Consider the following 15,591-nt stretch of genomic DNA (forward strand, 5'->3'; position numbering starts at 1 on the left):
GCGCACACGATTGGTTTCTTTCTTCTATTTCAAAAGATCATGTATTCAGGGTATATCATGCATAATGGGAGATTTCCAAAATGTCTGATGTAATTTGGGCTGCATGTTCCCTAGTTAGATACTCCATTCCAATGACCAACCAAAATAACCAAAATGAAAAAGGAGAAGAGGAAAAAAAAAAATCTTATTCTATTAAGATCCAAGGTTAAAATGATAAATTTATGAAATTTTGCCTCATAGTGCAGTGGTGGTCCATCCAGTAATGGCCTCATAAGTCCACGATCTTAAGGAGGTGGCACATTTGCAGTCTGCCATTATGTCAATTAAAAAAAACAAAAATTATCTTTCTAAAGTTATCAAAAAAAAAAAAAAAAGAAAGAAAGAAAGAAGAGATTCAAGCCGGCCCACTAATGTCATCCAAGCTTTATTAATCACCATCTTAGCTTTCTACAACACTGCTTCATTCCTGTCAATATTATACTGATAGAATGCTTGATAAAATGGCATAGCATCTCATACATCTCATCAATGATGAATTGCATTCATCCCCTCTTGTGATATCACCGAGAAAATAAAGTTTATAAAGAAACATAAAAGATCTAAGATTATAAATGTTCACATAGAGGTACAGAAGAGTAGCATGTGTTGCTGCAAGACTCCGAGTAGAAGTGGATGCGGCTAGGATCGAGTGCTGTCTAAGATTCGAAACACCAAAAGAGAACTTGCAAGGGTAGTCTACACTCGTCGAGATATTTTTGACAGGGGACCATCCGATGCTTAAGTCAGTCAATATTTGAGAACAGTGGAGGAAAAAGCGTACAAGAACAAACGTACATTAGAGTTCTCGAGGACTTAGCTTATTCAAGGGTCCCCTCGTTACCTCTTTATATAGAGATGATGCGATAAGCTATCACACTGGAATTCGGTAGGTCATTTGGTCTCTAATCTCTTAGTAGGTCACGATCTGTCAAACTGTTAGGATAAAGAACCTGATCACTAATCTGGACATCAGGACTGTTAGTCGTAGGTGTCAAATACTGATCGTGCCCATATTCTGCTGGGAGATTCCAAAGATCTTCAATATAGATAAGTGGTTCGATATTCCTAGTTTGATGCTTAGCCAAAGTCTTATTTCGAATCGACACCTAGGTGGGTTGTCAAGTCACGTTCATCACCGTTGATAGGATCTCGAACTTGGGATCAATAATCATTGATCAGGCGGTCGTACGAGAGCCGATGACATCCAATCGCTTTGCTTTGGATTCTTGAGTCTCCTTTAAGTTTTTGGGACCATCCAAAAAATGTCGGATCAAGTGATGGATAATCTCCATAATATCATGTTGCATGCTAAAATTCTACTTGGGTAATTGCTCATTGCCATATGACTTTTTTTTCTTTTGGATGGGGTGGACGTGCGTGCGTGCGTGCGAGAGAGAGAGAGATATGCAGACCCGTGAGCTTTTTATGTAGGCCCGTGCCATGTCGCTCACGGGCGGAGGACGAGAGCTTTCAAGTGGGGCGGTTCCTACCACCCAATTCCTTCACGTGAAGGCAAGACAAGCGAACCAGCGGCCAAGCACCGAAGCAAGTCCAAGTTGCTCAATTATATGCCCTTTTAACAAGGAAAATAAAATAAATAAACAAACTTAGCTAAGCCATGCCCATAGGTGACCATCACTAGATAGCACCAGAGAACCAATCCAATCCAAGCTACATGGATGATGTCCATAGGTTGCCATCAAAGTTTCAAGTCAGGTTTTACCCTGCCACCAAATTATAAGTGTATGTGTGCATCAAATAAGTCCCGGATTGTCTCAATGCGCCATGCATTTCGGACAATGCCTTGCAGATAAGCTATGCAATTGCCTTTGTAGATATAAAAAGTTTATAATTTTTACATTAATTAAAATTAAGTAATGCATCCAAACCATCTCTTGTTCTCTTGGACTTGACAAAGACGTAATATAATGCCACACCTACTTTAGCATGCATGTTGACATGGTTTCAAATTAATAGATGTCTACTTCCTAAAATGAGAGTGCCAGGTCAGATATTTTCTTAATGTTGTAATGCCTGGTTAATTGCTACATTAACATGTAGAGATTGTAACTTAGAAGGTCAGAAATCCCTGCAACCTCTAGTAGTTGGGTTACTAGCACAACTATGAAAGTCCTTTGTATATACGCATATTCGGATGGACTAGAAGGATCTATATAAAATTATTTTTTTCTTTAAGGATGCATTTGATTAGTGATCTGAATCAAAATTAAAATCAAAATTAAAATAGATTAGAATGAGAATTTTAATGGTCATATATCCCAATGTATTTGATTTGTAATCGAAGTTGAAATTAGAATTAAAATGAGCTTTGAATATTCAGAAGAAGTAGGGATAGGATTTTGAGAGATTGGAATATCTCGTTCTCTTTTATAATTGAAATAGAAATGAGACTCCTTTCAATCAAATAGTTGAAATAAGAATAATTTTTATTTCTATTTTAGACTCTAACTCCTCCCGACTATTCACCTCTAGTGGATTGGATGATACCCGAAGTTGCACAAGCTAGAAAAATCCATAACGCCTCGGTTGGAAGAATTTCTTATATTTAAGGACATAGGATCTGTGTATGTGTCTGTTTACACACACATGACATGCGTGTAGCTAATGGGTTACATGACAAAAGATTTAACACACCCCTCCCCCCTCATGTTCCTAAAAATTCTAACTTTAATGAAAGTTATGTTTCAATCTAATGTGTAATTCATGCAACAATAAAATTTACTAGCAAGCTAAATGAACACATCAAGCCATATAATTAGTTACTTAAACAATAGTGCAATTCAAATATCAAAACCATTGTTATGTTGAGTCAAGTGGTTTAGTGATTGGAGAACTTAAAATTTTGGTGGAATCCTGGGCTTCTAGATGCTCCTCTATGATAGTGACATACTATTTGGATCAATTAGAAGATCAGGAAGAAGACAAAGGCTAATTGTCCTTTAAAACTACTTCGAAGCAATTTGCCACTGTTGAACACTAGTTTAGTAGGTAAATCATGACATATTAAAGAGGCTCTTCATTTAAAAAGAAATTAAAAGAAAATCAAGGATTTAGATTAAGGAGCTACCTATCATCCTTTTCCTATTTGTAAGTAACATATACCATGTTAGCAAGATGCTCATCATCTAGTTCTCAACCCTCTTGTCATTACATAAAATTATGTAGGCATGAATCTTGAAAGCATTATTTCTACTGTAATTATTAGGAAAAGAAAAAAAAATGCAAATCCTTTTTTTTAATTTAAGATCCCCATAATTGTTCATTACCTAGTGCAATCACTTGATTTTCGCATTGCATCGTCGCTCTATCTTGAGCCACTGCTAAGCATTCCACCTTAATATTATAGAATATCTAAAGCTATGCACCAAATTTTCTAGATAACAACATTATGGTATTGAAAATTCATGCATATTATTATAATTAAAACATGATCATTAACTTAGGAGGTATCTAGGCTTAAGTTAAGAGAATTGCTGCAAGGCCGGTGAGGATTGGGTCCACCAACTTTATCCTATCCACCACTTCTCTTCACATGCGCACATTTCGGTTGGAAATCAACAACCTATGGACCCACATATACTCAAAAGCTAAGTGGTTACTTGACCGATAAAACCTCTAGGAAAAATTGGGACCCATTTATCCAACGCGTGCAAGCTTGGGAGTGTCCAAACCCTACTCTCCCTCTCTCTCCCCCCCTCTACTAGTGAGGAAGGAGGCACTTCATCTATTTCTTAAAGCAAAGTAGCAAACGCCCGCAATTCCGCACCATCGTTTGTGGGCAAGAGAATGGAATTTGAGGGATCAAGGCTTGACACAAGGGGCAAATTTTGGTTGCATCACATGTCATCATCTACCAATCTATCTATTTCCCCTCGGAGGAGGATAAGTTGGCTCCACTAGCAAGTGGGAGTGAAGTGAAAACAAAGCATACATGTAGCACCGTAGGATGTGGCGCACCCATGGATGGCATCCATCATAGGATGGACGGCTATTAAATAACTTATGATGCACGTTGCGCATGCTGGTGCATAGTCATCTATGTTGCGATAGATGCCATCCATGGATATACCGTATCCTGTGGTGCCATATGTATCACAGGAGATCTCTATTCGAAAACAGAAGCTAATGCTGTTGGAAACTATTTTATTTTTTATGTTCCTAACAATAATTTTAAGGTGACGTAGTATTGCATTCATTGTGAAGAAAAAATTATTTCCATCTCCTTAGAGATTCATAAGCTAGGTGGAAATGGTTATTTCGTTTGTGATCTATCTAAGCCTTTGTCAATATTTCTTGCTCTTGATATTTTACTGTTCGGAGGCAGATGTTCCTTTAGGGGCAGAATCTATGGAGTTATGACGATGAAAATGATGGGCATTTCAAGATGGCAATTAAAATTTTTTATAAAATAGAGGATGAAAAGCCAAATGATGATGCCCAAGAGAAGATTTTGCTTATCTAGAAGTATCTCTCATATCCATGATACTTTAAGTATTACCAATGATGGTCGTGAAGAGTATACAATAGATTTTGAAGCTTGCATCATCGCATCTTTACTTAATGAATGAGTTTTATTTTACTTTAAAAAAAAAATAAGTTCACGTCTCTATAAAACCTTAAACATCATGAATTATTTACTTGATTAAGAAAGTGCGCATAGCAACAAAAACTCTTTCACGCACGAAGCGCATGATACGAATAATATTATTTTTTTTTAATCAAACAAAGTGCATGACATGAGTAATATTGTCATCGGCCACCACAGCAACTTGGTTATTTGATTTGTCGAACCAAATTGGTATATACTGGATTCAGCGGATAACCAATATAAATCACATATTTGAGTGGATTTGATTGATTTGGAAGCAACCCACATAAAAAGTTTAAAGGTTCAAGCTCATCTATAAGTGAGGCATGCATCTCATCCAAGATCACAAAATCGATATATTCACGTTCTGCTACGAGTCCTACATAACTAGATTTAATTGGCCCAACTAAACTAGTTCAAATATGATTCAGATCTAGCACCTTGTCATGGCTAAAGTCGAGATAGTTTTTAGTTACTTTGATTCAATGGATAATGATGATGCAAAGAAGGAATATTATCATAATAAAACAGAAAACGGATAGCATATTTGATGACTCCTCTTTCACTTTAATAAAATGGTATAGGCTCGAAGGATTCTCTTCTCCCAGGAACACCCAAGGTGAGTATGTTTGGATTCCTTAATTTTCTATTGGCACAATATGTAAAAAAGATTGACCTACTTCGCATGCGCATTTGGTGATCACTAGTTTGGCGTTAGTGGGATGTCGACAGAGAACTTTATCGGGCTGACAACCGAAAGCCGCCCTCACAAGCATTACCAAGAAAAGAATGCGTGGATTGGAAACCGATTACAAGCGCAGGAACCACTGCAGCGCCCCCACCACCACCACCTACCCCCCACCCCCCTCTCTCTCTCTCTCTTTCTAACACACACTATAAAAATCTCTTATCCCATCTAAGATATCGGGATTATCTTTCAAAATATTTAGTTTATAATAAAAATCAAAATTAAAATTAAAATTAATTTTTTTTTTAAAAAAATAAAAATTAAATTTTTTTAAGATAAATGGAATCATTCTTATTTCGTTCTGTAATCAAAATTGGAATGGAATTTTTTCCAATCACACAATTAGAATGAAAATCATCCATTCCTATTTTTCAAATCCCAACTTCCTTCCAACTAAACACCTTCTTTGTGTGCATTGGAAGCTAGAATTGGTACTTGCGTAGTGGTCACTACTATCCTGTTTATCAACAAAGATCGATTCTAATTTGAATGTTGGATAAAGCAAATTTTTAAGTTTTTGAATCTGGATAATCATAATGCTGATGGTTGTTTTTTCTTGTCCTTTTTTTTGTTAAATCAAAATACTAGCTGGTATTTCATAAATTTTATATAACCTAAAGAAGAATGAATTTATAGTTGTTAAAGAATTAGATTGATTCTTTATGATATTTTGATTTACTAAATTAATCAAGATTTTGACATCCCGAGTAACATGGCCGGAGATCGAGAAATCGCTCAACTTATTCCAACTTTCCCATTTTCGGTATTAGCAAGAATAAATCAATATTTTGGTTTTGACTTTGCATCAACTGTGCATAGATGGCCATTTATGGTCCGACTCATCAATCCAACTGAAGCAATCTGAAAAATAAAATTGGGTTGATATAAAAGGGTTCATCCCAATTTGTCCATTCGGATTTGTCAACTAAATTGTTTGAACCCATGTGGAATTGGCTTGGATCTACATGAGTACAACCTAACTATTTATTTATCTAATGAACATATTGAATTCAATTTTGGATTTTTGATTGTTTAGCAAACATGACATGTTCGACTTCAAACCGACAGGGCCCAACCTAGCAATATTCTAAAACGACCTCCACGTACTCAAAATTGTTTCCAAAAATTTAGACCTAAGTCCCTACTCGGCATGCGGAACTGGCTCAAGAGAAAAATGCATTGGCCCATTTATAACAAAGAAAACTAGGATACATCAGGATCGAGACTTCGGAGGAAGAGTGTTGGAGGAAGCGGGCTAGCTTCCACCCTCCGGGTTTTAAAAAACTTGAGATATGTTCTGTTGCATGAGGGCAGACATGTTAGTGCATGAAGTTGACTTAGATATTCATCCTATTTTGCCAAGTAGAATTCCTACACTGTGATTTAGTGATGTTCTAGTTCAGAAAATTTTTTCGTGCACCGTGAACAGTATAGAAAATCCGATGTAAAGCGCACCGTCTTGTCCGATCTGTCTATATAGTCACTATTACGGTTTGTTTTTGATTGATGTCGGAAAATTGAGAAACATAACGTTGGAGCAACCTGCAAAAAAATTTAGATCAGAGGATTGTACTCCAACGAGGATTCTCCGACGTTCAAATCAAAATGTGCAAATAGAGAAGCAGAGTTTTACCTCTCTGAGATGGATTACTTATCTGAATCTTTGAGATTTGAGTATTTATAGAGGAAACATCTGTGTAACCATTTTTGATAGACAAGCTGGCCAAATCTGATATGGTTATTTGGTTGTGATTCTCAAGATCAGGTGGTTACACCTGAAGATTCTCAAGATTAGGTGGTTACACCTTGAAGATTTTTAGGATCAGGCGGTTACGTCTATATAGTATTAACAGCTATGGCCAGATAGCATTGATAGCTATGGCCAGATGGCACCTACCTTTTGGATCTGAGACCGCTTCCGAGGAGAGATCAGAGAGTGTGGCGTACCGGCTAGTTGGGACTGATAGTTTTTCGATCAAGACTTCAGATCAAAAACATATCGACGAGAGATCGGACAGAATAGCCTCCGATCGAAGTCGGAACAGATACTTGCCGACCAGAGATCGGACAAACTGCAACAATTAGGCTATTTGAAAGGTGCTGATATGGACCCGATGGATCTGAATGAGCTTGAATCTTCATACATCACCGGCTTATTCCAAATTACTCCTAACAAATATCTCCTACTCCCTAGTCCGAGCTCTGGTCAGACTATAAAAGTATTTATCTTGGCATTTTGAATGATCGGGGAGGTGAAGAGCTCTTTTTTAAACCAAATATCTGCGTACGATTTTTCAGATGAAAAATTTGTCGAACTAATGATAAAATTTTCGAAATCTGCGTAGACGCCACTTTTCTTTAGTAAGATGCATTAAATATGAAGACCATTGGCCAGCTTGAGCTAATGAAGGCGTGACGCATGGTCTGTTTTAAAAATTTGTACTAACTTGACGTCCTCCGAGAGACATGCATCCTTCTATTTAAAGGGGCGGCTTCCTTTGTGTTATTTCCCATTCTGCTAATGTTGGTAAAGTCTTTTTTTTCTTTGCTATTTTTCTTGCTCCAAAGCTTCTATAGACAGATTTTCTTCTTTCTTCACCATGGGAGGAGCCCTCGGAACATAGTTATTTCCTTTTGATTTTTTAGTCGAAGGTAAGTCTCTCTTACCTTCTTGATTTTTTTCTTCCTTTCACTTCTCTTTAGGTTTTTGTTTTCATGGTGGGTTCCGAAAACTCTGGGAGCGAGAGTTCTGTGTGAAAGAAAGTGAAGGATCTAAAAAGTCTTAGGTTCAAAACTAATTCTTCGATCGGATCTCGAGAGATCCAGACCAAGCTGACCTTAGGTGACTTAGAGTTGCTTCGAATCCAATACTATATTCCGAAGGAGTTCTGTCTTGAACTTTTTGATTTTAATGCTCGACTCCATAGTCCATCTCTAGATCAACTAGCAGTGCATGAGGAAAATCTTCGGACAAATCATAGATTTTCTATTTTTTTCTTCATCTTCAAGCTTTTTAGGTTCTATGGGAATGCTTTTTGTGCTATATCCCCAACCTTCTTTAGATACATCATAGGGTTTCTTGTACTTTGCTCTCGAGTCTGACCTTCAATTCCTCTTTTTCAAGTTTTCTTTATATTAAAGAAACATCCATACATCGATTGACTGTATATTTCCTCCTAGAGGGATATCTCTCTCCTAGTCTCTGGTGCTCCTTCCTCTATCCATGGATGGAAGAGTCTTTTTTTTTTGTTTTTTGTGCTTTGATGGACAACTGGGGGCTTTTGGATTGGGGGCGTGTAATATCCGATCCATGGACCTTAAGCTCAGCCCAGAAGCCCAACGAAAAAAAAAAGGGAAGAAGACTCTCGATAGGAGTCTTCTTCTCCGACGAGGCTGCTCGGATTAGGAGTCCTAGGACCACTAGAGGTCCTAGAGCACTCTATAAATTGGTCTTCCCCCTCCTTAAGATTCTCCACTGGCCTTCTTCGCTCTTCTTCTCTTCGATTTTTTTCGATTGAAGCTGCGGCCTCCTTTTATCATGCTCGTCTCGATTTCTCGTCGGAGAGGTTACCGAAGCTCGAGGTAAGCATGAATTCTCTTCCTCTCTTCTCTCTCTTTCTTCCCGTACTTGTGAGCATGATTGCCGGCGACTGGTGTTGCCAGATTTTGTCGGAGAAGAAGTCCCCTATTCCGCCCCTCTTTTTTCTTCGATTTTCTGACATCTGCAGTCACCACCGACCGTCGGCCTTGGTCCCTCCAAGCCTCAAGTGGGTCGCCCTCTTGCCGTCGGCCACCGTCGTGCTGGCTACGGCCCCTGATCGACCGACCAAAGGGGGGACCACACGGTCTCCTGTTTTTGCCCAAGTGAGCCACAGGAAGAAGGAAGAAAAAAAAAGAAAAAGAAAAAAAAAGAAAAGAAAAAGAAAAAAAAAGGAAGAAGAAGAGAGAGGATTTTTCTCTCTCCTCTCTCCCTCCCTCTTTTCCTCTCTCTCCCCTCTTTCTCCCTCTTTCCCTCTTTTCTCTCTCCACTTTCTCTCTCTACTTTTTTCTCTAAAAATTTTCTCTCTCCTCCTTTCTCTCTCTAAGAAAGACTCGTAGATCATGTATTGGGCCATCTTTTCCTCTTCTAGGGACCTATGACCCTGAATAGATTTAGTGTCCAGATAGTCTATCAGAGAGGTCACCCAATTAATCACTTTCTGTTATTATTTAATTTTATTAAATTTATATAATAAAAATTGATCCTGATTTAATATTTTAAATAGGATTATCTGATTCATTTAAGAAAGACTAAAGATCTAGGATGATTGAAGTAAGTGGATCTTACGCTTTTTATTTATTTTTAAATTTTCATGATTTTCATGCATATGATCTTTTATTAATGAAATCATATTTTTCATAAAATAAGGATCAGCACATGTGGTATGAAAAAGTATGTTTTATTATGAGTATTGATTTCATGAATATGTCTTATGAAAATAGCATGATTATAAAGCATGAATTTTATTATTTTTTTTCATTATGTATATGTATATTTTAAAAAAAATATATGAAGATTTTAAAAGCTCTAAAATAGCTATGAATGAATCCTTTCGGAAAAGTCGATATCCGAAACTAGTATCCACACAAAACATGATCCTGCCAGTGGATATAAAATTGGCACATGAATTAAGAACTCTGTCGATTAAGAAACATGACCTTGTTACGGGTATAATAGTGATCTTAGCATAAATATCTAAGAGCAATATTTTGAAACATGACACGAATACATGATAAAAATGATTTATAATTCATGATTGTAAAATATACATGATTTATGCATGCATGATGAGCTTATAACTTATTTTATTATATGCTCTATGAAATATTTATTTTTATAATATCTATTACTTGCTAAATGCTGTATTATCATAAAAAAATTTATGCTTGATCCGATAAAGAAGCGTAAGTTCTACTTACTAGACTAGTGTAGCTCATATTTTTTTTTATTTTTTTTTTCTTGTACAGAGAAATAAGGCTAGGACCGGTGAAGAAAATCTAGGCTTAAAAATCTGCGAAGCAAGTTTGAAAATTTTGTAGTAAAAATTTAGTTTATTGTTGCCCAGCTATGCAACCCAAGAGGGGGGGTGAATTGGGTTTCTAAAAATTTTAAGCCCAACAAATAACTTATGAAGAACAAAACAATGGCTTTAAATCAATATTAATTACCTAAAGTAGTATTGCAAGGATATAATAAAGAAATAAGATAAAGCGATAAAGCACACCACAAACACAAGGATTTATAGTGGTTCAGTGCTAACCTTGCACCTACATCCACTCCCCAAGATCCCACTTGGGAATTTCAATCCACTATCCTTTGTATTCAACCCGAATACAAAACGTCGGAAACTCCGACACTAGCTATCCCAAGCTAGAATACAAGACGTCGGAAACTCCGACCCTAGCTATCCCAAGCTAGAACACTTGTTTCCCGGGTACAAGCAAACCCAAAACACTCCGATTTCAGGTTCGGATCAACCTTTCCTTGTTTTGGAAATCCTCCAAAAACAAGAGCAAAAACTCACAAAGAGTAAGAATATTTAGAGCACAGATTAATACAATAACAGCTCCTTAAATGAGCAAATATAACAATAAAAGCTTTACTCAAATGAAGAACTCCTTTTTCAGATTTTCTCAAGATGAATGAACGGTTGAACGCTTGAGAAGAGGTTGATTGTTGATTGAAGATCTCTTGAAAGCTTTGAACGATCTCTAGATCAAGGTTGAAACGATAGGCGTGAAGAATTCTCTCCTTGAAAGATCTTCCTTTTCTCTTTCACAATCTCTCTGGTATATTGTGGATCCTCTCTCTTTTTCTCTATGGATATTTCGTTGATCTCAGACTTTTTCTTGCAAATTTCGGATCCTCTCTTCTGTTCTTCTCTTTTTCTTCTTTTTCTCTTCACATTTGATTTCACGTTTGATCCGCTATTTAATCTGCAATTTCTTTCATCAAATTAAGCATTTTGTAGCATTAAAAGCAAGAGAAAACAATTTAGGCAGATAAAGAGCCGTTAGAGGATTTTTAGGAAGCATAAATGGCAATTAAAACGGGCAAAAAAATAGCCGTTGCTGACATTTTCCGTCGCAGGGGTCGACTCATGAGTCGACTCATGCTTCAGGGGTCGACTCATGAGTCGACCTCTGTTGCAAAAACCAGAGAATGCTTTTCTGGAATTTTTTGGCTCAAATTAGCAGGGGTCGACTCATGAGTCGACTCATGCCTTGTGGGTCGACTCATGAGTCGACTCACAGGTCGTGCCAAGCCAGAAAACTAGCGTGCCAAGGAGAATTTTTGCGTGCCAATCAGCTTACAGTGCCATGAGTTGACTCATGAGTCGACTCATGCACTTCAAACCTTCATAACTTCAAAAATATAAGTCCAAACACAATGAAATTTTCACCAATAGATTTCAAATCATTTGTTCTACCAAATGGTACTATCAAATCAGGATTTTAGTGAAATTATGATTTTGCCCTTGAAGAACATAAGGACTTTTTCATTTTAAAATATTGTATCCCTTCAATCTGCTTTGTAACATCAAAATCAATCTAGGAGCAACAATCTCCCCCTTTTTGATGATGACAAAACATATGAACAAAAATATTTATGTTAAAGCATTAATTTCAAAAGAATCTATTATAGGTGTATATGCTTGAAAAGAGTATGATTCTTTTGGCATGTAATATAAATGCAAAAATAGTTTGTCCATTTTCTTAAAGATTTGAAAAGGGTATTAGATTATTTTGAGTTCAAGATATATCAGAGCAAGAGAAGATAAATAACTTTTTCTATGTATCAGAGCAAAAATAATTTTTACAATGATATCAGAAAAGATTTTATAATGTATCAGAGCAAGAAAATTTTTAATGTATCAGAGAAAATTTCATACAGTATCAGAGCAAATGTTATAATATATTAGAGAAACCTTCACACTGTATCGGATCAAATGTTATCATGTATCAGATCAAGTTGAAAGAAATTGTAGGATGTATCAGAGTAAAACAAATTTCTTATTGATGTATCAAGGTGAGTAAAATTTCAAAAGCAAATTTGAATATCAAAGCTTATATATAAAAAAATACTTATTTGCATTGTACTCATGATTTTGCTTTTGATGGATAATTTTTTTTTTTTTTTTTTTTTAAAGTTCTGTCTGATACCAAATTTTGATACCAAAATTTCTCAAAGTTTTGTTTAATCTTTCAATCCTTGTTTTTGTCTAATTTCTCCAATATTTGTTTAATTTCTTCAATATTTGTTTTATTTCTTCAATATTTGTTTTAATTTAATTTCTCTCCCTTTTTCTCATAATTTAGGGTTTTGCTTTTTGTCTAATTTTAATTTTTATTTATTTTAATTTCTCTCCCTTTTTGACATCATCAAACATAGTTAATTCTTTCTTTTCTTTTTCTGAAATATTCTTTAATTTCTTCCTCTTTAGAGTTTTTCACAGATGTTTGCTCCCCCTTAATATAGCAATTATCAATAGCAAACAACAACAAGGAGAAGATAATATTTCAATAGATGTATCAGAGATTGAAATATAACCAAAATATAATCATTACAAAGAGGTAGAAATATAGGTAAAAGATGATTCCATTAATATTATAATTGTTTCAATACATAAAATTCAACCAGCTAAATGTCAATACATGGCCCCAAAGTATAGATCCTAGAACAAGATACTAACTCCTAAGACCAAGATAAGATCAAGATAAGTCAATGATCAAGACAAATCATGGATCGGAGTCATCAGATATAGGGTGAGGAGATGATGGATCAGAAGTGCGTCCTCTACCCCGTCTGCCTCTGCCACGAGTAGGAGGGCGAGATGAACTGGGTGGCTGAGAATGCTGAGATGCTAGGGCTGATACCATGAGTCTGATAGAATCAAGGACGTTCAGTGCTCTGAAAATAGATTGAAGTAGAGCAGTGAACTGGGTGGTAGCATGCTCACTCGATCCTCTGATCTCTTTCCTCAGTAGCTCATATCCACCTTCTAATGCTCCTCTGAGCCTTCCAGCCTCTGCAGTGAGGTCTGTGACCTCAATAGTAGACTCCTGTGGCTGGGGATGGGCCAATGCAAGAACTTGCCCCTGCAAGTCAAGAACTCTGCCAGTAAGTCTCCAGACTGTATCCTCAAGCTGCTGTATCCTGACGGACTGATCTGAAATCATCTGAAATACAGTGGAGATGTGGGGAGTAATGGTCTGATCAGAAGAAGTAGCTCCAGGTGCAAAAGAAGTACTACTCCACTGGCTAGACAACAAAGAAGCCACATGCTGAGATATATGCTCGATCTGATCATCAGCCAGTCTGAACTCTGAAGGAGGTGCTCTGCTCTCTGGCTGATACACTGGTGTGGGCATCCTAGTAAACTCAGAAGGGCCAGCCTCAGTATCAGGAATGAACTGGGTATCTGGTGAAGCTGCCCTGAAATCATGTACAGGAGAAGATGGACCTTCTTCTTCTACTCTGCCTTCAGTTCTGTCTTCAGCTCTTTCCTCAGCTCTCTCCTCAGCTCTTTCTTCAGAGCCCTTGATCCAATCACCAACAGTCTTTGTAATTCCCATTCGGTGCAGGCTGTGTTGGTTGAAAGTGTCCACATGTGAGAGCTTGGTAGGTGTCTCCCCCTCACAGCTAACTCCAAACCTCCTAAAAACTCTAGTAAGGGCCATACCATAAGGCAAGTGTGCCTTGGATCTGTTCAAAGTTTCTCTCATGGCCTCTATCATAAGTGCAGGGAGATTTAGGGGGGTCTGAGTGATGATATGAAACATGACACATACATCTTTGCCAGATAGTAAGTCATGTCTACCACTCCTAGGAAAGAAAAGTTTTGTCACAATCTGATGCAGGACCCTCATCTCAATGGATAATAGCTTTGCTTCCAATTTGTTTAAATTTCCTGAAAAATCTTCTCCTAAGATAATTCTGATTTCTTCTTCTTTAATTGGGAGTTCCATATATGAGTATCCTTCACTAGGCAACTGAAGTATTTCTCCCAATATCCTAGAATCCAAACAGATGTCAATCCCCTTAACAGTTGAAGTCACTGACCCACTTCCATAATGTAGGTTCTGGTAGAACTCTCTGACTAGATCAACATAGGTGACTTCCTTAAGAGAGCAATAAAGTTCCCATCCTTGATTTTTGATCTTGGTAGCAAAAGTAAAGCCTTCTTTCTCAAAGAACCGAAAATCTATATTTTTCCCGGTTTCTACTTTTCTATCAGAAAGAAGATTTACACTGGGGCTTATGGAGGATTGAGAGGGACCTTGAGCAGGTACTGAAACTGGATTGGGAACAGTGGAAGACTGAGCATGCCTTTTCTTTCGGACAATTTCCTCAGGCTCTCGGATTGATTTCCTCCTTTGGGGAAGTTTCATCTTTGGAGCCATATCCAATAAAGTAGCAGACAAGAAGACTTGAATTCAGTGGAGGAGGGATCACAAAAGAGTAAAGAAGAATTTTGGTGGAGAAAAGAAGTGGATTTTGAATGAACGGTGAAGTTCTAGGGCACGTTCCACCCGCGCCTATCACTGCGAGAAAGCACAGAAAAATTCTTTTCAAGGAGGCGATTTTTGGTGGAGAGGAGGAGGGAGAATTGCCTCGAAATTGATCCTTGGATTTGGAGCAAAACAAAAGTTTGGAGAGGACGGCTTTCGGAAGAAGAACGATGAGAAGATGAGTCGTCTCACAAATAGGGTTTCCCGTTTTAAAAAAAAAATGAACCCGATGGAAGTTGGTGGGATTTACAAGTTTGCCATTGAGTCGACTCATGGGGGTCGACTCATGAAGTTCAAAAAATCAGGAAAAATACAAATAAATTCCAGAAAAATTCAAAATTTTGGGAGAAGGAATTTTGCTCAATGATAAGTTTTTAGAGAGATACACCTGAGCTTTTGGAACCAGGATAGTTGTTGGAAATTGAGCTCTAAGAATATTTGATAATAATCAAGAGAAGTTTAGGCAAATGGATCTAGAATTCCTAGATTTCTCCTAATTTCACAGAATCTATCCTCACTAAGGGCCTTTGTAAAGATATCGGCTAATTGATTTTCAGTACAAACATATTCATGAATTATATTTTTGTTTTGAACATGTTCTCTTATAAAATGATGTCTTATTTCAATATGTTTGGATCTTGAA

This window comes from Elaeis guineensis, chromosome 16 (genome assembly GCF_000442705.2).
Source record: "Elaeis guineensis isolate ETL-2024a chromosome 16, EG11, whole genome shotgun sequence".
Lineage (NCBI taxonomy): Eukaryota > Viridiplantae > Streptophyta > Magnoliopsida > Arecales > Arecaceae > Elaeis > Elaeis guineensis.